General features: G+C 40.4%; 1 long non-coding RNA gene across 1 annotated transcript; it reads left to right on the forward strand.

Annotated features, from left to right (window-relative positions):
• Window positions 1-2,515: 2,515 nt before the first annotated feature.
• LOC309865602 lies at window positions 2,516-26,152 on the forward strand. Its single transcript, XR_014312193.1, has 3 exons — window positions 2,516-2,644; window positions 20,817-23,618; window positions 25,107-26,152. It is a non-coding gene; the product is annotated as an uncharacterized lncRNA (long non-coding RNA).
• Window positions 26,153-27,332: the final 1,180 nt, after the last annotated feature.

Consider the following 27,332-nt stretch of genomic DNA (forward strand, 5'->3'; position numbering starts at 1 on the left):
TACATATAATTAAACATTTAAAAATTTAAAAATCTTTGTATCACCTATTAGGGAAGATGTCAATAGTAGTTAGCAAGGGAGAATATTGCTGCATCAGTTTAGTGATCATATGACTCAGAATGACATTCAGGCTCCTAGAGATTGTGAGGCTTAATGATTTAACAATATTTTAAAACATCAGAGGTCCCAGCATGACACTGGAGTATCTTAGAATCTAAGTACCACCACAGCCTAGGGTGAGAGGCCTGTAGGGTTCGGGGTTCACCCTGGTGCTGCTTCCTGGAGCACTCTCAGGGACACCGTGTAATTGGGGTCAGTTTGGACTTTGCAACGCTAAGAGGCTGTGAAGCCTCTAAAGCTTCTGGAAAGCCACCCGGTGGTACTAGAGAACAGTCCACAGAGTTGTGCCCCTGCTGGACCCTCTGTACGCTTCCTTCTGGAGTGCTCCTCCCCAGCTTTGGCTCTCACTTCCCATTTCACTTCCCTCTCAGACTCTCATTGTGGCCAATTCTGTTTGCTGTTGTGGCCGTCATGTTACTCAGAGGCCCCTGAGCTCATGGTTTCAGTTACAACGCCTTCTTTCAAGATCTTAGATCCCAGGGACTGGCTGGGAAGGGTATTATAAGGACACCATCAGAGCTGTCCTTCTAAACCATTGTCCATAACACTGTCCTTTGACTTTCTTATACCTGGAGGTGGCTCCCACCTCCTGAGAGACACTTCTTGGTGTTTAATTAGGATAGAATGTCCCTCTCCTTTATGTGGGTCTTAATCTAGGCATAAGAGGGCCTACTTGTCAGTCCCAGGCTATCTTTGGTAGAATCCCCTGAGAGGTAGGAATCTTCAGGAATATAAGTGTCCCCTCCCATACCCAGACTCCATATCCCAGACTCCATATCCCAATGCCAAGATACAGAAGAGTGCGTACAGCTGTTTTCCACCTTCACTAAGGACAGAGCAAGGAAGAAAAGTTCTAATTTGCAGGAAAAAGAATTCTAGTCAGATTATAAGTAACAATTCCCACTATTGAAGATTACTAATCTTTGAAAGACTGATGGGAGCATTTTTTTAAAAAAAAAATCAATAGGCTTCTCATATGCCAGATAGTCTTCCAGGGGCCAGGGGTGCAGAAATGTCTAAGAAACAGTCTTAGTGGCCTCATTGCCATGGCTGGGTGATGGTTTCCCAACCTCCTCCTATTGACATTTGGGTCCAGATAAATCTTTGTGATTGGAGGTTATTTTGGACATTTCAGGGTGTTAAACAACATCTCTTCCTTCTACCCACCAGATGCCAGTAGGAGGCCCTCCCCCAGTTTTGATGAAAATGTCTCTAGACTTTGCCAAATGTCCCTTGGAGAAGGGTTGGGGAGCACAGCTGCCTGAGTTTGGGAATCACTCAATTAAGAATGTATTAAAATCCGTGAACCCTGATTTTTTATTTTAGGGGAGAAATATTTCTCTTCATGATACTTTTACATTGAACGGATCTACGACGTAGGTAAAAGAAAAATGGGGAGGAGGTTGTAGCCTGATGGGACCCCAGAGACTTACTCCTGGTGGGCAGGCTTTAGTTTGCCCCTACAATAAGGTAATAGCACAAGGGCGGGTGTCAAAAGCCTGTAGTGATCAGTCGCATCAGTGTAGCATTAAGGCCCAAGAAGGCAAGCCGTGAAAACAAGTCCTAACTGGCATCAAATAAAAGATTTTTAACCACATGGAGCAAATCATTCTCTGGGCTGTGCCAGGAAGGAATCTGGAAGGGACACAATTATGGAGATTACAACTAGAGAGATGATTAGAGACTTGGGGAATTCTTTTTTCAAGGACTTGCTAAGGAAATGGGACTGTAATTAGAAAGGGAAGTAGAATGAAGGCCTTTTTTTTTTTTCTCCCTCTCTTTTAGGTCAACTAAAAAGCTTCAGTAAATATATAACAAGAACCTACGAAACTTCCATATCAGTGGGAAAATGTGCTAACTTCAAAAATCACTAATGAATACATCCTAAAGCAAAGTACTGCATTTGAAAATCAGTCTCTCCGTTACCTGTCAAGTCCAGACCTTCAGGAGTTTAGGTATATCCTGGAATAGCAGTTGACAAGCTATTGAAATGAAAATTCTGAATAAAATTAAGACAGCCCATTAGCCCAAATGGGGGAACATTGTAAGAGTTCATGGATTTGTGACTGTGATATATATATTTTTTTGTCATTGATATTCTTACTTGGAAAAGTAGAGAAAGTAATTTTTGCATTTTTGGGTGTAGGGGGGTTATAAAAACCCAAACTGAGATCTGAGGTTTTTATAGTTTGGCAAATTTCAAAGATATAAAAGCAGAATTTTTGGCACTCGGGGATTGAGAGGCAAATGACATCATATGGCTTAAGGGAAATAGAGAGCTAAAAACGTACATTTGGAAAATTTCAGAAGCTGGCTGCCGCTGAAATAATTTTGATTTTTTTTTTCCAGTAAATTTAGTTGTCACAAAAGGCGCTCGATTGACAGCCCCGCAGAGGAAAACGTGCGAGTCCGGGAGATGCGATGTCAGCTCCTGCCTGAGGAACGCCTGGGCTGGAGGGCCTGCGGTTGCCTTGTCAGAGCGGGTCTTTCGGGGGCCACTCCCTGCGTTGGTGACACCCTGGGGGTGAGTAAAATGATTTAGCTGTGGTCTGGTGGGTTTGTGGGGAGGAAGAAGAGCCAGTTTCCCCTGCCCAGTCCCAGTTTCTTGAGCCCCTTGGCATCTCAAATAATTATTGGGGTGGTTGGCGGGATTATTCATTTTGAAGCTCAGCATAGTCATCCCAAAGCTTCTGCATGACTTTTCATTTCCTGAAAGGGAGGTCATGGGCATGATAGGTGAGTTAAAACACGGAGGACAAAGATGGTGAGAATGGATGAGAGGAAAAATATCTTCCAATGAAATCATGATGGATGGATGATTGACGGTTGGTGTTCCTCATCCTTGAGTTGGGGAGGGGAAGCCAATTCGGGGGAAAGGATATGTATCTGGATTTAGGATGGATTGAGGTTGGGAGACCTGAGGTCACAGGACTTTTTCCTGTCCTATCTTTTCTTTTTTCTCCCCCAGTTTGCTAATTCTCAGCAATCAACCTCGAGTGTAAGTCTTTGCAGAGAGATGGTAAATGAGAAGTTATATAAAAACATCCTTAAATGAGAAAAAAATATTAAAACGGGATTAAAAACAAAATGAAGAGGAAAGACAGAAAATGCACTTCGTGTTTCAAATATACACCTGCAAAGGGGTATTGGAGGCCCGGGACCGTTAGGGTAAGTGAGGAGGTCTGACCCTTATTGTGACGTTATTGCGTTCAACCCTCCAAGCCCACCTCTGACATTTCTCCAGGTTAACATCAATGTTGATCCTCATTTGGAGAAATAGGACTGGGCCATGCGGTGTGCTTCTCACTATGGTCATGTCCAGTGAATTTCATACTTGTTTCCAAATCTTGATTTAAAGCATTTGATTTCCCACCCTCCTTGTCTATCTGGCTCTGCATTTCCCATAGGATTGCTGAACCTGCTGGTGTTTGCCATGACTACGTCCAGAAATATATCACACTTGTACCCCTGAAATCATCTCAGCCTGCTGCTTTCAGATTACGGGCTCCTCTTTGTGCCTTCCCTCCCTTATCCTCTCCTTCTCCCTCCTCACTGGGGAGAACAGCCACGGAGCCTGTCAGCTCTCTCCTCCCCCCCCTACTCCTGCCCCAACAACCTGAATGAACCTTTCTGGAAGAATTCTGTCTACCCCTTGCTCTCTGGTTTACCTACTTGTTTTTTTATTTTTCCCTTCCTTACTTCACTTTTTTGCAGGCCAACCCAGGCACTTGTGGACTCTTGATCCTAACTCTTTTTGTTTCCCCAAAGTCTCTACTACATGAATTATTCCCTCTTTTTCTTAAATCTTCGATTACTCTTTCTCTACACTGGCTCCTACCCCCTCTGGCTACAAACATACTTAGATCTCCTTCATCTTAGGAAAAAAAAAATCTACAAAAACTTCCGTGTCTCCCTCAGCTATTATCCTTTTCAAACTCCCTTTAAAACAAATGCCTCTATTTCTTGACCTACACTTGACTCATCAACATGATTTGATTCTGTGCCTGACCATCCCACTCCAGACTTTTCTGTAGAAATTGTCAGCAGTGATCAGTCTTTAATTGTCAGATCAAATCGGATCATCTGCTTTCATCTTCCTTTTACCTGGTCTCCCTACAGCTTGATACTAATACTTAGTTTCCCTCCTTGAAGCTCTTTCCTCCTGATTTTGCTCCCATGTCTTTGACACACATTCATTTACTTCTTGCTGGCTCCTTTCCCTTTATCCTCTCCTTACACGTCAACTCTCCCTTTGGTACCCCTTCTCTCTTCATTCTACAAGCTCTCTCAGGGCAGTATTATTTACTTCTGTGTTTTCAACATTGTCTTTCCCATGGGTGACTTTAAGATCATACTTCCAGGACTGACCTCATGCAGGAACTCCCCCTCTAGTATTTCCAGCTGTCTTCTGATATTTCAAGTTCAAGCTATCAGAAAGTGAAGTCATTATCTCCAGAATCCGGCATGGCACTTGGCATGCAACGGTCTTGCTGAAGCAGAGAAGACTTTTCAGCAGGTCAGAAGATAGTTTCCAAGCTGGTCACTTCTGTGTTCTTCCCTTTCCCCTGGAAAATTCAAAACCAGGGAGATGCAAACTGATAATTCCCATCCTGACTTATCTTGAGAACCTCTATCAATTCTGTAATTACAGAAAACAGATTACAAAATAATAACTTCAAAGCCTTGTATGAACAGATGTGTTGGTCAGCTTTGCAGTAGGACCAGAAGGCCTTGGATAGCCTGACTGCGGGGCTAGTACAGAGTTGGTAGATGCTTCAGTGTTCTCTCTGTGTGCCTTGATCTATTCATGCCACTTCCCTTGCATATCCTAGAAATTATAGCTCTGGAATTCTGCATCAAGGCTCAGCTCTGTTATTTTCTTGGTACGGTATGTATTATTCATGTCGTTTTAGTCCAAATTCATTTTGCCTTCTGGTCGAGACTGATAATTCAGACTTCACCTAAGATACTGTGAATCAGAGAGGGACTCTGTCAGTGGGTGGCACCACTGGTCTCATCAGATGGATGGTTGATCTTCTGAGTGCCTGTTTCATGAAACCCAGAGAACGGAATAGTAGGAAAGTATTTGATGGTAAAACCATGGGTGTCCCCCTGATCTCTCTTAAATATCACATCTTAAGCTATTACCTTTGTATAATAAAAGCATTAGCAATGTTTACTTGGGCCCGCTTGAAGCACTCCATACATTCTTTGGAGGTACCTAAAAAAAGAAGAAGCCCTGGACCAGTAAAGAGAAAAATCAAGAATAGGAGGCATTTGGTGACACAATGACAAACCAAGTCCATTGTACTGTTCTTAGAGTTGGCAAAACTACCCCAAGATTTCTCCTCCTTTTTTTTTTTTTTACTATGGTGGTCTAATAATGATGAAAATATACCTGGGTTAAATTCACATCAGGATCTCAGGTTTTGAATTGGAAGCCAGTATCCATCTATGGGAGGTTCACCTAAGGAGGGGGATGGATGTTGGAGTCTTTCTGGTTCTAGGAATGCAGAGATCTTTCTGTCTCCCAGACAGGAAAGAAATGGAAGCAAGGATAAAATAGGCAATGATCGGTAACACAATTCTTTTCTCTCTTTAGTATTTTTGTCTGGACCCCAATTTGAAGATGTGTTTAAGATCTATGGAGAGCAGACGTCTGTCATAAGGGATACTTGCTGCTCCATTGGGGCTGGGAAGAGAGGTGGAGAGGGGGAAAGACAGTGCGGATGGAGGAGGGAGGCGTGGCTCTGCTCGCAACTAGAAGACACTTCCTAATGGGACACACGGAGCCTTATTTAATTCTCCTGTGGTGTTTCAGTCTGGATGCTTTCAGATCTTTTGAACTCGATGCTTTTATCTTCTACTGACTCAGTCGATGCAGACGAGAAAGTCCTGTGAGGCAGTAATGTCACCAAAAAACCGTGTCCTCAGCTTTTATTGTTCTAATTGTATCCACTCTGGAAGGCACTGGAATTGACACAGCCCAATCAATAATGACTACTTTTAAGTGAGGAACCATTCTTGGAGACACTGCTGCAGCATTTGAGATTTACAGATATTTTCTCATTCAATTAAGAAGATGGAGACCATTCAACCTCTGCTGGTCAGAGAGCTGGAATTCCTGTAACAAACTTTTGCCCAACTACATTTGGCAGCAGAATTCCCCTATAAGAGAAAATCTGGGCCGTGTCCCCTGACTTGATGCCCAATATTTTATATATTCAAGGGAACAATGTGGAACAGAGAAGAGCATTCTTTAGGTTTATTGGGAAGAAACCCTCCTGATCAAAATTCTCCTTACAAGTTTGCTTGGATCAGGCAAAAAGCTGTCCATTGATGATGGTCCTTAATAGCTTGTAGCTTCTTCTATGACCATGGAGGGAAGATCACAAAAGCTATGCCATCCCTTAGAACAGCTTAAATTCTCGATGCATATATAGAAAATAATTTGGATTCCCAGATTTGGGTATTTGGTATAAACTCTTCTATCTTATTACGGACAGAGGTGCCTCCAATTGCAGGTATGGCACTGGACCAGATGTGGAGCCCCTGACAGCTGGAGGGTAGTCCCGCTAAGATACCCAAAGCTCAAAGGTAACAATGATTTAAACAAGGAAATCTTATTAAGGCATAATATATATACACAATAGAATATACAAATAATAAGGGTGCAACTTGATGAAATCCCTCCTATACACATATCTAAATCAACTTATAGAATACTGCCAGCATTCCAGAAAACTTCATCATGCTTTTTCCTAGTAAATATCCCCAGAAGCTTACCATTATTTTTTTTTATCTGCATAGATTACCTTTTGTATTTCATTTTATATTCAACTTCATATTGGTGAGATTCACCATGATGCTGCTTGAAACATAATTTTATTCCTTTTTATTGCTACTTACTAGTCCATTATATGAATATAACTAAATCATATTTACCCATTCTACTGTTGATGGTCATTTGAAATGTTTCCAAGTCTTAGCTCTTATGAGAAAAACTGCAATAAATATTCTTATACCAGTCTTGTACGTTGCCAAAACATTTTCATAATAATTATTAAATCCATCAGCAATGGAGGGGGGATCCAGATGTTCTACCATTATTTTTTTAAACCAATACTTAGTATTTTCAGTCATCCAAAATTTTAGCCGTCCTGGTGAGCATGTAGTGATATATTATTGTAGTTTTATTTTGCATTTTCCTGATGAAAATACCATCTTGCACCGAGCATTATTTCTTGTGCTTAATGATCATTTGGATGTTTCATTTACAAAGTATCTGTCCAAAAGTTTTGTTCACTTTTAAAAAATTGGGTTGCTTGGGCTTTCCTTATAGATATAGTAATGCTGTGTATATTCTCAGAGTTCTTTGTCTAATGTATATTGAAAATATCTTATCGTGGACTGTCATTTGTCTCAAAAGTGCTCTCTCTCCACGGTTCTCTCTTGCTGACATTGATGGCTATACCTAATTTCAGCCTTCTAGTACTGAAGTCTAAAGGAAGCAAGGAGAACCGAAGGGGAAATGGAGATCCCCATATCAAGTATTAATCAGTGGGAAGGTGCATTTTCTGCACAACCATTCCTAAACCCCCACACCTCATGTCTCTTTTTGTCTTGTGGTACCCTCTACTCTTGCTGTTAGCACCCACATTATACTGCAGTCTCTTGACAAGACCCTGAGCTCCTTGAGGCCAGGAATATGTCTTCTCATCTGCGTATCCCCAAAAACCAAGTCAGGGCCTGGCTATGTTCCACTTTGTCATTGCTCAAAAAATATGTATTAAGGAAATGGATGAATGGGATGATTTTAAGCATAGAAGCTACATGACAGGATTTGCATTTCAAGTAGATAATTCTGGCAGCAGTTTGGAGAGAGAGGATGGAGGTCTCAAATATTAAGTGGCAATTTTAGATCACACGGATTTAGACAGCAAATCCAGAGAAAATATGCTGAACAATAACAGAAAAGGTCTGTATGTGTTTTTCTTCTATAGCCAAGGGATGCACAATCAACCCCAAGGCAATGATGATGTCAAATTTTGTTAGAGAATCTACTGAATCTGAGTTGGTGATAGATGACAATACAAAACAACAAAAAAAAAGATATGTCATAAAGCCCAAATGACAAATGTCTATTGAATAGTGCAGACAGTTAGGTGCTAAGAGTTCAGAGGAGCTAGTGATTACCCTGAGCCACATGGATCAGGATTTTACCAGTAAGATTTTTTTCCTTAATACTAAGATGTTAGCTGACATGCTTTTTTTTTATGATGATGATAAATATTATTACAATCCCAAAACTAGAATGTGTTGAACGAGAAAATACAAAAGATGAGTCTTGATGTTTTTACTATCTCTCAGCCTCAGAATCAACACTGAGAAGAGAGGAGTCAGTAGAAGTTTCTAGAGCCACAAGGATTAGCACTGCTGAACTCAGAACGGCAGCGGCTCTGTAGGCTATTGTCAGCTGCAGATTCTTGGACATGGGTGCTCACCCCCTCTTCACAGTGGACCCTGACTCTGCACTCATGCTCTAGTCTTCCAGCCAAAAGGTACTTTTGCCACAAGACCCCAATGAGGCTGACTGTGCACTCTTTTAGATGGGGGGGATATAATACTTAGAAATCCTCAGGTTACATTTTTAATTTGAATTTGAGGCAGTCATCAAAAAAAAAATCTTGCCATTTACAACAGTGTGGATGGAGCTAGAGTGTATTAATCTAAGCAAAATAAGTCAATCAGAGAAGGACAATTATCACATGATCTTACTGATATGTGGAATTTAAGAAACAAGGCAGAGGATCATAGAGGAAGAGAGGAAAAATGAAACAAGATGAAAACAGAGAGGGAGACAAACCATAAGAGACTCTTAATCTCAGGAAACAGACGGCTGCTGGAGCAGAGGGGGTAGGTGGATGGGGCGGCTGGATGGTGGACATCGGGGAGGGTATGTGTATGGTAGTGCTGTGAATTGTGTAAGACTGATGAACCACAGACCTGTACCCCTGAAACAAATAATACATTGTATAATAATATTTTAAAAAATGTCGACACTCAGAAAAACTCCAAAAACTTAATTTTTTTAGGTGGTACGTTTTTTGGGGTACCTGGGTGTACAGTTGGTTAAGCGTCTAACTCTCGGTTTTGGTTTAGGTCATGAATTCAGAGTCATGAGATCCAGACCTGTGTGGGGTTCTGCGCTCCGTGCAGAATCTGCCTAAGACTTTCCCTCTCTATGGCCTCTCCCTGCTCTCTCTGTGTTTCTTTCAAATAAATAAATAAACTCTTTGAAATAAAATAAAGTCGTAAGGTTTTTTTTAAAGTAAAATATGCATAACATAGAATTCACCAATTTAAGCATTTTTAAGTCTACAATTCAGTGGCATGAAGAATATTCACACTGTTGTGAAACCAACACCTCTCCAGAATATTTTCATCTTCTCAAACTGAAACTTTGTACCTATTAAACATCCCCTTCCTCCCATCCTCCAGCCCTTGGCAAGCACCCTCTGTTCTCTGCCTTTATTATTTATTTATTTATTATTTGACTACTCTAGTACTTCGTGGAAGTAGAGTCACACTGTATTTGTCCTTATGTGACTGACTCATTTCACTGAACATAATGTCATCAAGATTCATCCATGCCGGAGCATGTGGAAGAATTTCCTTTATGTCATTGAATAATAGTCTAGTGTCTGTATATACCACATTTTGTGTAGCCATTCAGAAACTTGAATTGTATTGTTCCTACTTCTCCAAAGTGAAGGTGAAATTTTTATGCTTTTTTACATGTTGTCAGAAGAAGACATAAAGTGGGAGGGAAGGGCACCTAAATTTATTGAGAAACTACTACGTACCCACAGTTGGGCAGTATTCTTTACACAGTGTAGCCATTTGTGCCTCACACCAGCCCTGTAAAGTAGGTGTGATCATATCCATATTCATCCAAAGGAATTGGAATGATTTATATTCAAGCTTATGAGACCACAATGATTGTTCATTGTTCACTATTTTGTTGTGCATAGGGGCAAAGCCCAGGGAAAGCTGACACCATGCAGTTTTGAAATGTCTACAGTTTATCTTTGGTTATTCCTCATACTTTTACTGTCTTTACACTTTCAGCATCCTTTCCCCACTCCCAGATAATCTGTCATCAAGGTCAGCCACGTTCTAGCTTTAAGAGGAATCATTTTCTTATATTGAAAAAGACACATACCCGAGTAAGGAAAACCATGATTATTTCAATAGATGCTGAAAAGCATTTTAATTCTTCACATTCATTATTTAAGAATAAAAGAACTTAAATACTTAGCAACCTGAATGACAAGATCCAGGTCTCTTGACCCTGGATTCTTTATCCGTAAAATGAGAACTAGATCTCTCCAAGTCTTGGATTTTCCCTTGTCTCTTGCTATTCAACCCATTTTGTAAATTACATTGCCGTTCGTTTCTGTTAATGCTTTGCAGTCCTGGAAGGTACTTCAGTGATGGGAATGCTGAATCATAGAGAAGAAAGATTGTTTTGGGGTGCTGGGAGTTGGCACTATAAATTCACTCTAGAAACGTCAACACTTGAACTCAGGTCTTTACTAACTGAACAGCTAAGCCGTAGGGATATTGCTTAGTGATAGACTAATTCAATTTTGACAGGTGATTCTCTTAGCTGACCTCAGGCTCATGGTATGATTTTGCCCTGCTCTACACTTCTTGTAAAATACTTGGGTGAGAGGTCTGCTAGCTAAATGATCAAGTTTGTAGATGACATGAAGCTAGAAGGAATAACAATATTAGGAGTCCAAAGAATTTTATAAGCTGGAGGCATGATCTGAATTTAAGAATATTAAAGAGATGCAGGTGTCAGCATTTAGATCCCAAAAGCCACCTAACTCTTCAAGCAGAGACACGATAGGTAGTGAATTAGTCAGTTGCAAGGGATGGAAACATCACTTTCATGGACACCACAGAGGGAGGTTTTGGCTCTTACAAGCAAACCATGAGGGCTTGGAACTTGAGTGCTGTTAGGACTTTATCAAGTTGTCTTATTTCTGATTCTCCTCGTGAATTTTTTTGTTTGTTTTCTCTATGAGGAAAGAACTCTGGCCTTGAACAGCTCTCAGACTCACATGTTTCTAGTTGAGTCAATAGAAATAAAATAATTACCTTGCCCCAGTTAAATAAATTCTTTTGAAGGACTCTTTAGGCCACTAAAGGCCTAAAGGTCCACTTTGAAGGACCACTTTAGGTCAAATGCCGTAGCCAGGTAGGGGAATGTATATAAAGCATCTGCTTGCCATGGGAATCACATAGAAAATTTTCCAGCATGAAAGGTGGTGTTAATGAAGGGTCCAAAACAAGAAAGACTCAGGGGTTTTGTTGACTCTAAGGATGATAGAAGTTGATGGTAATAGGGGCTTGTTAGAAAAGCTTGAAGTTTGCCATGATGGAACTAGGGTATCTGGAGTCGAGGACATGATGGGTGTCTGTTTTTCACTCCTCAGTTCATTCTTGCTGGTCATCTGGTTGAAAAGGAAAATTGACAGATTAGAATGTATCCATAGGAGAGTTCCCAGAAAGGTGAAGAAACACAAAGTTTTATTATGTGCACAAAATTAAGGATCAGGGATATTGAACCCAGAGAAGAGGATGTCTGTGGAGACATAATGAATGTCAGTAATGTATTTGAGGAGATGTCCTGTGGAAACAGGACTGAACTTGCCCTGTGCTACCCTAGGGAGGCAGTCTGGTACCAGCACCACCTGGGACCTGCAAGCCTTCCTATGCAATGGAAAGAGCAAAGTCTGAAGAACCTGACAGACCAGGCCACTCATGAGACTTGTCATGTTTGGTGCCTTGATTAATGTGTCTCATGGGAACATATGAGCATCTCATCACACGTGTTAAAGATTCTGTGATGTAATGAACCTAACACTGCTAATATCGTGCCTGACATGTAGTGTGGCTTCATTCACAGTAGCATTAGTATTAATAGACTTCGCATAAACATAAGGAAGGAATTTTCAACAAATTTGGTGATCCAACAGCCAGTGGGAGCCCACACAGGTAGTGAGCTTGCTGTCCCTGCAGGTGTTTGAGCAGAGGCTTGAAAACCACATGGTGGAGCACACTCAAACACCTCCTCTGGCTGTTGGACTAGGTGGCTTCCAGGGTCCTTTCTGATTTAGAAAGTCAGTGATTCTGGATCCTTATCCATTTCTTAACTCCTTTAACTATTTTTCAAATTCGTATTCATAATTTATCTGTTTTCAAAAATCTAACAAGTAACAGTTTCAGCGATAATTATTGCATTTCTATATTTATAGATAACTGGCACATATGGAGGTGGAATAGCACAATTTGATATTTTCTCATGTGCCAGATTTTTTTAATAAATATAGAAAATCCTATAGTTATGAAAAACTATTTGTTAAAATTAAACATATATGCAACTGGGCATCTGTTCTGATGTACCAGCTCTCTTGAGAACCGGGTTTCCTGTTGCCATTGGATAAAACCCAGTATTAGCCCAGAGTTCAAGGGCCCTATGTGTCAGATGGCCCAAATAAAAGCTAAAAAAACCTCACTAGTTCTCACATGTATAGCACTTCTGTTCATTCTGGTTAGAATTTAATTTTCTATCTATAAAAATAAAAAAATATCCCCTCCCTGCAAAAAGCTATAGTAGGAAATATATATATATATATATATTTTTTTTTTTTTTTCTTTTTTCTGCTCAATGATAAGGATTCCAAGTAGACTACACAATACAGTGAAAAGAGTGAAAAGAAGAGATTTTTAGGGCGAGCTAGATTTGGGTAGAAATTTCTGTCTCTCTTCCGTTCTCCCTGTGTGATCTTGGGCAAATTGTTTAACATTCTTGGGCCTTATTTTCCCACCAGTAAAAGGAAGAGAGTAACACCTATTTTTAGATATGTTGTTAAGGGTAAAATAATTATCAACATGGTACATTTCTTGCAATAGACATTTAAAAAATATTGATTCCCTTCTTGATATGTGTGAGTTTATGCATTTTGGAAATGACAATAGGGATTGTACTGATGTTGGCAATAGTTTTAAAGTAAGATCTACCATTTATTGAGTGCTTCTTATGCTCTCAGTAATAGATTAAACATTTAAAATACCGATCTGTTATAATTCTATTAGCAGCTCCACAGAATGCCTGGCATTTTATAAGAGAGAAAACTGTTAGAGAAGTTAGCTTCTTAAAGATCCTAAAGCTTGCAAGTGGCGGAACAGGATCTCACAGCTGGTTCCAGAGCCTGATTTTTAACTCTTACTCGATAGTGCCTGGCTAAAATTCTAGAAAAATCTTTAAAAGAACCAGAGTAACATTAATAGTATTTTAGAGTTAGCATAGATAGTGTTTGCATTTTCATTTCACTCAGGTGAAACATGAGTTTTTTTTTGGTGTTGTGTGGTTGAATTTTCACAACCCACTATCTTTCTGTAAATACAACTCCCATAGCTTTTAACAGATAGCCATTGGATTAAGATTTCCTAGCCATTACCATGGCATTAGTTTTCCAGTAGGTCTGTTTCTGCCACTTTTATGCTTTGTTTAATCATATAAAACCAAACCTGCGTATTTATTGTTCTCGTACTATTAATTTGCATGGTGAAATATTCCAGGCACTATGATCTGTACAAAATTATGGACGAGTGAGCTCTATCCCTTGTCTCCTTTCATTTGGGAAATTTCCCTTTGGGTCTGTCATGCCCTCCACCTCCACGAATAGTCAAGTCCAGCTGCTTCCATTCCCACTGGTGTGCCTGGGGGACAGGAGGCTCATCCCCCCGTGGGCTGGGCAGAGTGTCTGGTTCTTACTGCCTGTTGACTGCCTGTGACCCCTGAGAGCTTCCAGATATGTTCGGAACACCTGTTCTTTCAGTTTAGAAGGACACAGCTCTTATTTTCACTGAATGTCAAAGTTTAATTTGCTACCTTCCAATTTAGGCTTATTTTTGAGAATTCAAAACTCTTTCAGATAAATTAAGTTAAACTACTGGTGGTTAGGGAGTTGTTTGACCTTGAATTATTTTCTTTTTCTTTTTGGAGAAGACTCGACAAAAGGGCTGACAGATGAGATTGAACACTGGAAAAACCTAGGAGAGTTTATGAGCATGAATATACAGATCAAGGGGCAAGTAAATATGTCAGAGGCTGGGGGCATCATCTCCTGAACAGAAACCATCCACACCTTTTTGACGATTATGTCTGGGGCCCTACAAATTTCATGTTCTGTGTTTTAGGTGGTCTTCTATATTAAACTTGATAGTTAACAGGTTCTCAATAAATTTTTAGGTAATATAAAAAATATGAAGAGATTCAAGAATGTCAAGAATTCAGTTTTTTTTTTTTTCAAGATTTTATTTATTTATCTGAGAGATAGAGAGAGAGAGAATAAGCAAGGGGAGTAGCAGGCAGAGGGAGAGAGAGAAGCAGGCTCTGTGCTGAGCGGAACTCAATCCCAGGACTCTGAGATCATGACCTGAGCCAAAGGCAGATGCTTAACCAACTGAGCCACCCAAGTGCCCCAAGAATCTAACATTTAAAATACCACTGTATATCTTTAATTTTTTAATTCAATAAGGATTTTCCTTGTATCCATAAAGAAGCTGCTGCTCTTAGGTTTAATGAACTCTTGTCTTTACGTTCACACAGAAAGTCCCTGAGAAGTGTCACTTGGTATTTTTTCCCAAATGATAGACTGCTTGGAAGACAATAAGGTAACTCAGATGCAAAGGAATGTATGATTTGACCATCATCTAGGGCAGTGGTTCTCAAATCACCTGAAAGCCTTGCTAAAGTACATGGTTGGGCCTCACAGAGTCTCAGATATGGTAGGTCTGTTGTGAGGCCTAAGAATCTGCATTTCTAACAAACTACGAGTTGATGTTGGCACTTCTGATTTAGGGATCCTCTTATAAAAAGCACTGATCTAGAGCCATGTTCACTAACAGAAACATAATATGAGAAACATAGGGAATTTAAAATGTTCCAGTACTCTCATAAGAAAGTAAAAGGAACAGGTGAAATAAATGGTAGAAATATATTTTATTTTAATCTAAAGTAGCCAAGATATTATCATTTCAACATACAGTCAATATAAAAATGATTAATGATATATTTTACATTCTTCTTTTCATATCAAGTCTTCCAAATCTGTTGCTTTCTTTATGCTTACAGCACATTTGATTTCAGACTAAACCACATTCCAAGTGTCCAATAGCCACAGGTAGCTACTGGCTACTATATTGGAAAGTGAAGAATGAATATTCTAATAAATTACATTGCTAAGAAACAGCTCAAAGAAGTCAATAGTGATTCTCAACACCGGTTGCACATCAGAAGCAGTTGGAGGAACTTTAAAAATATACCATTGCCTCAGGCCCATTCCCAGAGAATCTTAGTTAGTTGGTCTGGGGTCAAAGGTAGGCACCAGCATTTAAAAAAATCTGCTCCAAGTAATTCTAATGTGCAGCCAGATCAAGAATTCCTGGGACAGATGGAGGCCGAACTGAAGGTAAGATTGACTTATATATGCAGAATCCAGCCACATGTTTCCTTGGTGCTATGGTCTGAGTGTGCCCTTCTACAAATTCATGTGTTGAAATCTTAACCCCCAAAGACGGTGATATTAGGAGGAGGGGACTTTTGGAGGTGCTTAGGTTATGAGGGTGAAGTCTTACGAATGGGATCAGTATCCTTATAAAAGAGGCTTTAGGGAGCTCTGTCCCAACTCCACCATGTGAGGACACAGCGGGAGGTTGGCCCTGTGCAGCCCTGGAGAGGTGGAGGGGGACTTCATCAGAACTCTGTCATGCTGGTGTCACGACCATGGACATCAGCCTTGAGACATTTGTTTTTAGAAGGCACCCGGTTTATGGTCGTTTGTTATAGTAGCCTGAATGGACTAAGTCACTTGGCAAAGGGAAAAGAGAAACTAACATGAATACCACTACATCTAAGGCACTTTCCAAAAGATTGTTTTATTTACTTCATATAATCCTGCAAAGCAGATCTTACTGCTATTTTGCAGAAGGTGTAGTGGAAATGTGACAACATCAAGTTTGTTAGCCAGTTTCTGTTGTACTGAATCAAGAGCGGATCCTAAGTGACAGATGAAGTGACAAATTCCAAGACCTGCTCTTCCTGTGGTACCATCTTGCCTGCCTTGTCTTATTTACTGATAATGCAAAGTTCCTTCAGCTGGAACTGCAGGTCCGCTCTTCCTTTTCTACTTGTTCAACTGAGTACAATTCCTCACTTTTAAAGAAAACTGAAACCAAATTTAATTAATACAGTCGGTGGCTACTTTTTCACAGAGGATCTAGATAATATTCCAAGTATTTTGGGTGGGGGTGGGGCAGCAGGGGAGTCATCAAATCAAGATGAGTAAACACAGGTCATTTCCTCTCACTTTTCTGTCTTAACGGGAACTCCCTCTGCGTCATCCCTTATATTTGATTCTCCAAGTTGAAAGAGATGTCCATTTGACGTCTGAGAAACTTTTCTAGCTCTGACTTACATACTTTAAATTTCTTTTCTTAGAACTTGCGAGCCGCCTTTTGGCAGGAGCATGGGATCATCACCAGCATGGTGTGCCCAGGGGTTGTGATGGCTTGAGGCTGGGCGGGGGGGTGGGGTGGCATCCAGGGGCAGCTCTGGCACTCAGGAGTGGGCAACTGTCCTCCACTCTCTCACATAGATTTACTAGGAGCTTTCCTGAAGTGAAATGTGTGATCAAAAGTCTTTTGTGTTTTTTTAATCATATGAGATTTAGTATATTTAATATGTGATTTGAATCTCAGACCTGAAGTGACTTAAGCCCTTACATATACCACCTCACTCTATCCTTCCTAGTTTTATGTGGAGGAGATGTCTGTTTGAGGCTAAGAATTACAATTGCTTTCCAATGTTTTACTTATAGGGTCTCTCCTGGCTCACTTTTCATGTACTTCAGAAATCATCAAACAAAACAAAATAGGAATCTGGGTCTCTCGCTGATCTCAATTGTCCTCAATTTCTTCTTTAACATTAATAGTATTAAGTAGATCTCCTAATTAAACTAATTATTTGTTATTCTTGCTGCAGAGGACCTAAGTGTGACCTTGGAATCCCACTGCGAGAACCTTAATTCTGAAATAGAGTTAACATTTGAACAACACAGGTTTGAATGGCACACTCCACTTATATGTGGTTGATTTTCCATAAATTCAGTGTAGTACTCTAAATGTATTTTCTTTTCCTTATGGTTTTCTTAATAACATTTTTCTTTTCTTCATAGATTGTTTCATTGTAAGAATACAATGTATAATACATATAACATACAAAATATGTATTAATTGTGTATTTATCGGTAAGTCTTCTGGGTTACAGTAGGCTACCCATAGTTGAGGCTTTGGGGAGTCAAAAGTTATACATGGATTTTAGACTGTGCTGGGGGGATCAGCACTCCTAAATCCAATGTTGTTCAAAGGTCAACTGTTCTTTCTTGCAACTTCTATGTTTGAGTACCTGGATCTAATAAACTCCAGCAAACCTTGTTCAAATTCATGACACGAGTTCCTGAAATTTGGTTACTACTGGTTCATAAAAAGGCATTTTACCCATCCTTTATTAACTTATTGGCAACCAATCTTCATTATAAATATGAGGACATGACAGGTAAGAATTTTGAATGATACTAGTATAAATATTTGGCCAATTTATACCAGATTTGGGTCAAAAAAAAAAAAAGAGAGAGAGAGAGTGAAGAAGACTTCAGATTATGGAAAAAGTAGGAAATAGATTAGATAGTTAGGTTTGGTTGAATTAAGTAAACTCAGAATCAGGCAAAATAATTTGCTCCCCAAATTTTGTTATAGAGTCTTATTCTCATCGGGTGAGTTATGGAACTGAATTTGAGTATGTGCCAAGTGCTTGCTTGGTGGTGGTGGCAGTGATTTTGGTAGGGAAAAAAAATTTTAGCTGTCTTCAGCATGATTTTGTCCCACCTCAAGGCACCCCAAATACTGGTGAAAATAAGATACTTGCTGTCTAAGTCCTCTAGGTCCCTTCTGGTGAGATTAGATTGCCTCCCTATATAATGGGGTGCTTGTCCCCAAGTCTTTTGGATTCATTCAGCTGAGGTGTCAAAAGTGGAGGACTTGGTGGATGTCAGGTATCTCCCACTCTAAAGCTATGTGCATGCCTACTCCTACTGTGTGCCAGGATCCTGTCAGCATCAGCCATTCACCTTCAGTCATTACAAAGGGCTGTGTTGTGAGGACTGCTTAGGAACAGTGGTCAGTGTGTTGTACCCCTAGCCGTGAGGAGGACATGTTTCTCCTTCATTGAAAGCAACTAAAGAAGGGAGCTTCAAGAGAAGCAAGGAGGCAGTTTACTATGTCTTCTGGACTTTGGGGAATACAAACACTGTAAAGGTGCATGCTTGCTGGAGCTGGCAGAGAAAGGGATGCCCAAGTGCCCGGCAAGAAGCACAACCCTCAGGCAGAACAGAGGGCCTGTCTCCAGGCAAGACAAGGGCCCAACAGAGGGAGTCAACCTGGAGACTGAGAGGCTTCCTGCCCAGACCATCTGAAGGGGTTATTTGACCCCAAGGAAGGATGGAAATTCCATTCAGGACCGGGAAGGAGGGAGCCCAGGGAGGTTATTTGAAAGGAAGGTAAGAGAAAATACAAAGTTGGTTTCTGTTAGCATCCTGGAGAGTGGTACTTCAATAAAATATTTTATAAAATGTAATTTCAAGTCAATAAAGATACAATAAAAGTAAAGGGGTTAAATTTTGCAGATCCCCTGGCTTGACCTAAGTTACCTGTCTCTAAGGAATGTTGGGGATGTCACACTAATTGTACTGAACTACAAAGATTCGCTCAGCAGTGGTATAGGGGACAGGTCAGAGGAGGGAGACCAGAGAATTCCCTCCTCTCTCTTCGTCTATCGTTTTCCTTGTCCCACAATCAGATGTCCTTGCACAGAGCTCCCATAATAAACCCTTGCCTGCTCCATCACTGCACTTATAAAAATTGTTCTTATTTTATTTTATGACTTATCTCTGGAACTAGCCCCTTAGCACTAAAGCATCAGGGATTCCTATTCCTGTTTGTCTTCAGAGCACCTAGGACAGCTCCTGGACCACTGTCTGTGTTCTAGGAATGTTTGTCACAAGGGTGAGTGAGAGTTTCAGTCCTGTCATGAGCTCTGGGGCCTTGAAGACTGGGCCTTCTCTGATAATTTACTTTATTTGGGCTTTAGTCTTAGTGTACCAGGGTTGGTCTCCATTCCTGTTTCCTCCACACCAAAAATCTCCAATGTAGTAAGTATAAGAAAAGAAGACTCAAATAACAGAAGGAATCAAAGACAATGTCAATGGTTGGGAGAATATGGTTGAAGCAACACAACTACTTTCAGTTAGGAGTGGTGATTGGGACACTGAGAACTTTTCTGAAACGTGTTTATCTAAGATGAAAGGGACCATATGTTATTAAAGACCAGTCTGTATGTCAGGTTTAAGTTGGAATATTGGGGGCTATCTTTACACTAGTGATAGAAGGTTGATAGTGAAGTTGATTGAGAGAGAATAAAGCAAAGTAGTAAAGACAAGAGTTGCAGGCAATCTGAGAGTTGGTGGGTGGTAAGGGGAAGATCCTACCTCCCCCCAAAGGGTTAGCAAGTGCAGAGGAGATTTTGGGAGGAACTGTCTCTGGGAACCTAAAGAAAAAATAATTCAAAATCTGTTTTGCAGAAACCAAATATTTTGGTGCTTGTAGTTCAAGGTAAGAAATTGAGGTTGAGCCTCTGCCTTCGGCTCAGGTCATGATCTCAGGGTCCTGGGATCGAGTCCCGCATTGGGCTCTCTGCTCAGTGGGGAGCCTGCTTCCCTCTCTCTCTCTCTCTCTCTGCCTGCCTCTCTGCCTACTTGTGATCTCTCTCTGTCATAAAATAAAATAAAATCTTAAAAAAAAAAAAAAGAAATTGAGGTTGAATTTGGATGGCTTTAAAACTCCTTGTCAATCCTCATGGATCAGCATGACCTCCTTTATCACCACTGTCCCACAAAGAGCTGTCAACATATGCCTTTAAAAAGAAAATTGTTGTAATGTTATATACCCACAGAACAGAAAGTTCCAAATTGAATTGGAAGAGTATTATATTTATTATATTATATTTTATAATAGTATATAAATTATTCCAATTTTATACTAAAATATATTCACACTTCTCCAAAAAAACATGCTAATTATTTCAGGTAGCATTTTAATGGATTATTCTTGGAGCAGGTCAAAAAGAATGTAAAGGGGTTAATAAATTATTACTCACAACTAAAGATATCTTCATTCTCTCCCCAAACATCTGTTTGATGTCACGGGGTCATGTAGAAAAAGACTAAATCTAGTTCTTTAAAGAAGAAACAGGAATTATTTTCATCACCAACCAGCACGTGGGGTGCTGCAACAGGACCTTGGAATGTCGTCAGAAATTCAGTCAACTTCAAGGCCAAAAACTGAAGGCTTAGAATTGGCTGAATCGTATGAATTAGGACCAGGGAGGGCACGGCCAAAAATTTGGGGAAGAAAACTTAGTATGGGGATGGAATCTGGTAAAGTCTGCCTCAACAGCACTCTGGACATTATAGAATTTGTGACTTTTTTTTTTTTTTCCCTAGACAGGGGTGTTACTTTCCTCTAGGTGATGCCCACTAACTTTGCAGGAACCAATGGAGGAGCCAATCAGGAGCATGCCCCACTTTTTCTCTTCCTTATCTTCTGAAAGGGACAAAGTATTTCCATGGAACCCTCAAGGCACAGGGAGAAGAAAACGGTCTATGTTATAAAAACCTCTTTTGTATATATTATGAACCGCCATATCAGGAAATCTATGAACAATCTGAAAATTGCTCAGAAGGCTGAGTGTGAGAAAGCTGTACTGTATCAAAGAAAGCGTCCAGAGGACACATTTTCAAAAAGGAAAATTGCCAGCACAGAGCACTGTGGACAATCAACATGAAAACAGGGGCTGATATAATCACAGCTAAAGGAACAAATGTTAAGCGTTCTCCCTTCAGCTCAGCTGGCCTATTATACCTCTGAATACCCAGGCTTACAATGCCTCCCCTCCCTGCCTCCAATTCCAGAAGTGTCAGACAGGAGACACAGTGCCAGCAAAAAACCTTCCACCGATCTCTTGTTAGCTAACTGCGGTGTTTTGTTCCGTGGTTACATGTCTGCACAGGCCGTCATTGTGTCAGTCATAATTACCACCTGTTCGCCCGCTCCCTTCAGGTTCCATCACCTCTGCGGCATTAAGCAGCCAGCGGCAGGAAGCAGTGTGGATTGCCCAGGAGCAGCGACTGTCAGGCTCTGGGTTTCAGAGTATAATTGCTGCCTGCACGCACAGAGCCCTGGCCTCTTCCCCTCCTCCCCCTGCCCTCCCCCCGATCGGAAAGGAAAACACCCAGCTGTACACATTCTTTAGGCAGAGGAGATCAGAGGCACATCAGATGTCATCTTCTGGCCATGAATCGGACCTGAGCTCTAACACAAACATGCCATTCTGTGACCAAAAATAAAAGTTCAATTTTTTAAAAACTGTACAGACCACACCTCCTTGCCTCCGTTTAGTGCTAAATAGTACTAAATAGTGCTCCCAGCTGCATAGATTGTTTTCTTTTTCCTAGCATTATGCTCTGAGGTTTTTGATTAGAGACTTTCTTAAAAATGATGTTCAGATTGGATCGTTGCATCTTTCCCGACTCGTTCTAAGATCATACTGAGCAAATAACAGATAGCACTAGCTAATAGGAGTGCAGTGCTTAGCGCAGGACAGGCATTAAGCATTCTGCGTTTAAGTACATAATTTAGTCTTCATGATGCCCTAATCTGGTAGCTACCATTTTCATTCCCTTTCATGGATGACAAGATCAAAGCATAGAATGGTGAAGCTCTACCTGCTCCTTAACTGTGCTATTATCTTTCCTTTCCTCCAAACCTTTGTACCTGAGGTATTCGTAGTGCTGGGCCTTTCCTTCCCATAAAGCTAATTCCTGCACATGCTAAGAACTCATCTCAAAGTCAAGTTGCTGGGAAAGCCCTTCCTGACCTCATCCCCTATTCCGAATTAAATATTTTAAATATTCTTATGGACTTGAGCTGATATGACTGGTGATCTGTTTATTTCTATCATTGGCATAACTGTTATTTATGCTACCATAATTGTTGGTGTTATGTCTATTACTTTCTTATGGCTTGGGCCTATAAATCTCCCAAATAATTTAGTTCCCCGAGTCAATCTCTTCTGACTCAGGACGAGTTTAACATCTATGTAACTATTAGCAGGAAAAAGATGATGGAAATTATGGCACTTTTTACACTGTTTTTTTTTTCCCCCCCCTTAAATTTGCCAAAATATGGGGACTTGGACTTTATATGGTTATCATGTAGTACCAGTCATGAATGTTTATTACTGACACAATATTGCTCGGGAAGAGAATATTCCTTAGAATTATTAAAATGTCATACTTATGCAGATAGTCTGTGAGTTCAAAGTGCAATGCTTTCACTTGGGGGCTTGACAGCAGTAGAGTCATCCCAGGAGAGGAGGATGGAATTGCATCGAGTAGGCCTATGGTTCCCAAAGTTGGCCAGTCATGAGAATTACCTGAAGAACTCTGAAAAAACAGATTTCCTGGTATCCCACCACCCCTGAATCAGCATGTTTGTAGGTGAGGCCAAGGAACATGCATTTGTCAAACTGCCCTAAGGTAATTCTGATGATTGGCCTGTTTCTAGCTGTTTGAGGTGGTTTTTAGTGGTTTGGTTTGAGTAATTACTCAAAGTACATAAAAGCAATCTTCTGATGTGTGGACACAGGATCCCCAGAGAGGATAAAATAAACAGATCACCAGTCATATCAGCAGCATGAAGCAAATGAAGAAGAAATGTACATTTTCTTCTGGTCAGGATTCTCCAAAACAGGCTCAATGAGAATAACCTGGAGGAGCTTTTTTTATACAAGGCCTATGCCCTGGGGCTCATACTTGCCAATTAAATCAGCATCTTAAATCGGAGCACGACTCATACATTAAGATTCTTTGAAAAGAAGCCAGATGATGCAGCCAGGTCAGGGGTGGAATTAATGGCACATTCCAGAAAGTTCAAACCCAAGGTACTTCAGAAGTCATCATTTTCTGGGAAAACTGGACTTTCCCAAAGACTTTCCTTAGGACGCTACTTCATCAGATGCTCTGAAAACAGAATTCTATGATCCAGTATATTTGGGGATCCAGTATATTTGTCTCCTGTGTATGCCCATCTTTGAGGCTTATGTGCCCAGTACAGATCAGTGTCTCAAGACCTGTGACCAAGAAAACTGTGAGCTTGGTTTAATTCAGTATGTTCCCCCAGAAGCTACTTTTTATTTTCATGGCATTTACCAGCATCCGCTGGAGCTGCAAGAGCAATGACTCCAGGTAAGGAGGCCAGATACCTGATCCCTGTGCAAGGGCATCTTGTGGCCGAGGCTCTTCTTTATCATGTATTAGGTACTGGGGGACCAAGACCTTGGAATCCTGGTTTTGACACTTCAGTTTTAAAATGATGGGTTTTGAGGGGTTGGTGGAGATGGGTCTTTACCAGTGTGAATGAATCAGGATGCTTTGACCTTTTGTTCTACGTTACCGTCATTTACTAGGTCATACACAACTTTCAATGGGCTGCAGAAACATTAGTGATGGAAACCTCACTGCCCCACCTTCTGCAGAACAAAAGACTTTGGCATTGGCTTGAAACCCACATAGAATTAGGGTTTGGTCATTGCCTTCCTCTAGGCACCAAAATGGAAGTACAAGTGACATATATTCTGTATAAGCAGAAGCCTCTGGAGCAATTCCCTGGTTTGGCTGTGTCTCCTGACGCTCTCTCTAACCTGAGAACCGTGCCACCAGAGAGCCGGTGCTCCTGCAACCAGGGCTGCAGGACTGGATGGCACATGCGCTTGAGTCCAGCCAAGCCCAGTTTAGTCCTGGTGTAACCTGAGCAAGAAATAAATAGTGGGGATTGTAAACCAGGAAGATTTCAGAATCATTTATTACAACTAAATGCAAGATATCAACTTCATTTGGTTCCTGACTCAAGGAAAACAAATTAAAAAAAAAAAATGGGATGATCACAAAAATTTCTATACTGACCTTAAGAAGTTGAAAAAATGTAATGGAGCTGTTTTGCTTGTGTTTAAATAAAGGATCCTTCCATTTAGTGATCCATACTAAAATACTTTCTGTATGAAGGAAACTAATATGGGGACAGGGAAGTGTGTGGAGTTATAAATGAAAAATGTCAGACAGTTGATTATTGTTGAACCTGGGAAATGGGTAATCAGGCCTTCACCGTATTATTCTAGTTTGTATGTTTTTGAGATTTTTTTTTTTCTAAATCATAAAGTTAAAAAAAGGAACATTCTCCCAAACTATTCTCTATAGGTTGAAAATTAATGAAGTTTTTTGTTAGAATTATAACAATCTTCTAATTTTATAGCACTGCCAATGAGCCATCCCGATCATAAAAGAGTCAGCCAGAGATAGCTAATAATTTCCACCGTGCAATTATTGTTACTATTTGTCTCAATGGGAATTGGTACATGTTTTGAGTTGGAACACTAAGAAAGAGAAATGAAGATCTAGAGAACTCAAAGGATAATTATCCTTCTTTGAATATTGACACACTTACATGTTTTTCCAGACGTAGATTTTGTGTAGGCGAGAGCTATTTGATTATAAAAGATCCGGTTTCTCCAAATTTTTTAGAGGTAAAAACTTCATTAATTAGCATCAAGGAAAATGGAGCATCTGTTGCTTTTTTGTCAACAGATTTTAATAATATTGAACACTGCTAATTGGATAGAACTGAAATATAGTTCTTTGTATGTTAAATTAAGATGGTTTCTTCTATTTTCTTTTCAGCAAATTTTATTTAAACCACGGCAACTCTTCAGAGTTTTCCTCAACCTCTTAAGTTAAAATGATTTTGTATACTTAGAGAGAAAAAGGATTTGTGTCAGAAAATGCTGTCATGATTCTGTTGTGATAGTTACTGTGACCCTGTCAGAAGAAGAAGAACAGCCAAACTTGCTAACATTCCAGCTCAAGTGTTCTCTTGAATGTTTCTGTAGTCAGAAGATGAAAGCAATACATTCAACAGGCGTGAGGAGAAACTACAATGCAGCACTGGTTAAAGACTGAATGAATGATTGGCCATCACAGGAGTGGTAGGGATAGTAGACAGCCCAGGCTTGCTAGTGCTGCCTCACTCAAGGGACTCCCCTCTCTGAGTGTGCTTCTTGGGTTGCCCCACCCCACCACTTTTCACTTGTACTTCCTTAGCCACAGAGAGGCCACAGAAACTGACATCTGAGCCTCCTTCATCCCACAGAAGCCTGTGCTTCTTTCCATCTTGTGGTTGCCAGGGTCTTCAGGGAATCCCAGCAGGGAAGACCTCACCTGAATAGTACAGCCTTGCAAGGTAAAGTCTGCATAGCCTGCCTCGTGGACCTTGACAAGTGGCATTACCCTTCTGACTCTCTCTCACTTGAGTCTGCTGCTCAAGCCTTGTGCATATCTCTAGAATCCAAATTTCCCTTACTCAAAGCTAGTAGCATGGACCATGCTCTTGCCCACTCAAGTCATAAGATTTGGCTACCATAAGAGGTTCTCCCCAAATCCTTCAAAAACTTTTACTCTTTCAAAGGGTACTTAAAGGTTTTCTTGAAAAAAAAAAAATTCCCTTAGAAATACAAGCTTTTCAGGTAACATTTGCCATAATGTCCATGTTCTCAATTCTTTCCTTAGAAGGCAGTGACGTTTACACACACACACATACACACACACACTCACATTCTACTTCTATGTTCATAGCCTCTGAGTTACAAAATAATAAAAAAAAAACACTGTTTTTGGTTAGTTTGCTTGTTTAGTGTTAGTTGGTCCTTAATTCTGCATCTTGTTTTAGGGGTTGTAGAAAACAGCACAATATTAAGGTTTTGGTATAAATTCTATTAAATTTAATGCAAAATTCAAAAACAATGGTCAAAATTTTTGGAGCTCTTAGGTGCTATGAAGATGCAAAAATAGCTAAGATAGTGTCCCTGATCTTGAGGAGCCGAACTTCTTTAATAATAAGTAGAGTCTATGGAAATTTGCAACTTTTCACTTTTTCGTTTCATAGACACCTTCCATGATTTCTTTTCTCCTGTACCACAATTCTTTCTTGGCTCTGAGGGAAAAGGGGAAGAATACTGTTGAGGGGATGCTGTTGATGTTGAACAAAGGGAAAACAAAAGAACAAAATGAACATTTTGTACCATTTTACAACTAATAAAATACTTCCTGTTTGGCCCTCACAATCCTGAACCTCCCCCCGACCCTTGCCTTTCATCCACACCATTTCCTGGACCCCTTCTGTGTGCCAGGACCTGGGATATTCAGAAATGGAACAATCCCTACTTGGGCTTAGAGAAGTTTGCAGAAAGAGACAGATAAGTAAAATGAGTTGCTGAACAGTGTGATAGGTTAGATGTTGGAGGTTAAAAAAAAATAGGTCTAGAGAAACTTGGTTGGGCCCAAGTAAGTTTCAACTTTACTTAGTGAGTAGAAATCTGAGGCACATTTGAACTGTCTGAATTGAGTACATAAGAGAAAGCAGAGCAGCACCATGGAAAGAGTGATAAAGGATAACTTGAGATTCAATTCTGCACGTCACTGCTTGTTAGCTGGGTGTTTTGAACAAATTACTTTGGGGTAGAAGTGATCAGAGGTCAGCATGGGATAAGCATCTGGAAATGCTTGATGGAAGGTGAATCTTGAAGAGTAAGCAGCATCTGGTCAGCAGAGGAAATGGGTAGAAAGGCATTCAGACACTCACTAGTTCACTAGCATGGAGGCAGGGGGTAGATTGTCTACTTGGCTAGAGCAGAGGACTAGGGCTGGTGGTGCTAGGCAGACAGCAATGATAAAGGACTTCATTAGCCATTCTTAGTTCTAGGTGAAGCCACTGCAAGATCCCCAGCAGGCATGACATATCACCTTTACACTTGCGCAATGAATTAGAATGAGTTAGGACTACAGTGGAGGTAGGAGAACTGTTGGGAAGTTACAGAAGCTGCTTTGGCAAGAAAGGATGAGTGGCTGGGC

This window comes from Mustela nivalis (genome assembly GCF_964662115.1).
Source record: "Mustela nivalis genome assembly, chromosome: 5".
In the NCBI taxonomy this organism is placed as follows: Eukaryota; Metazoa; Chordata; class Mammalia; order Carnivora; family Mustelidae; genus Mustela; species Mustela nivalis.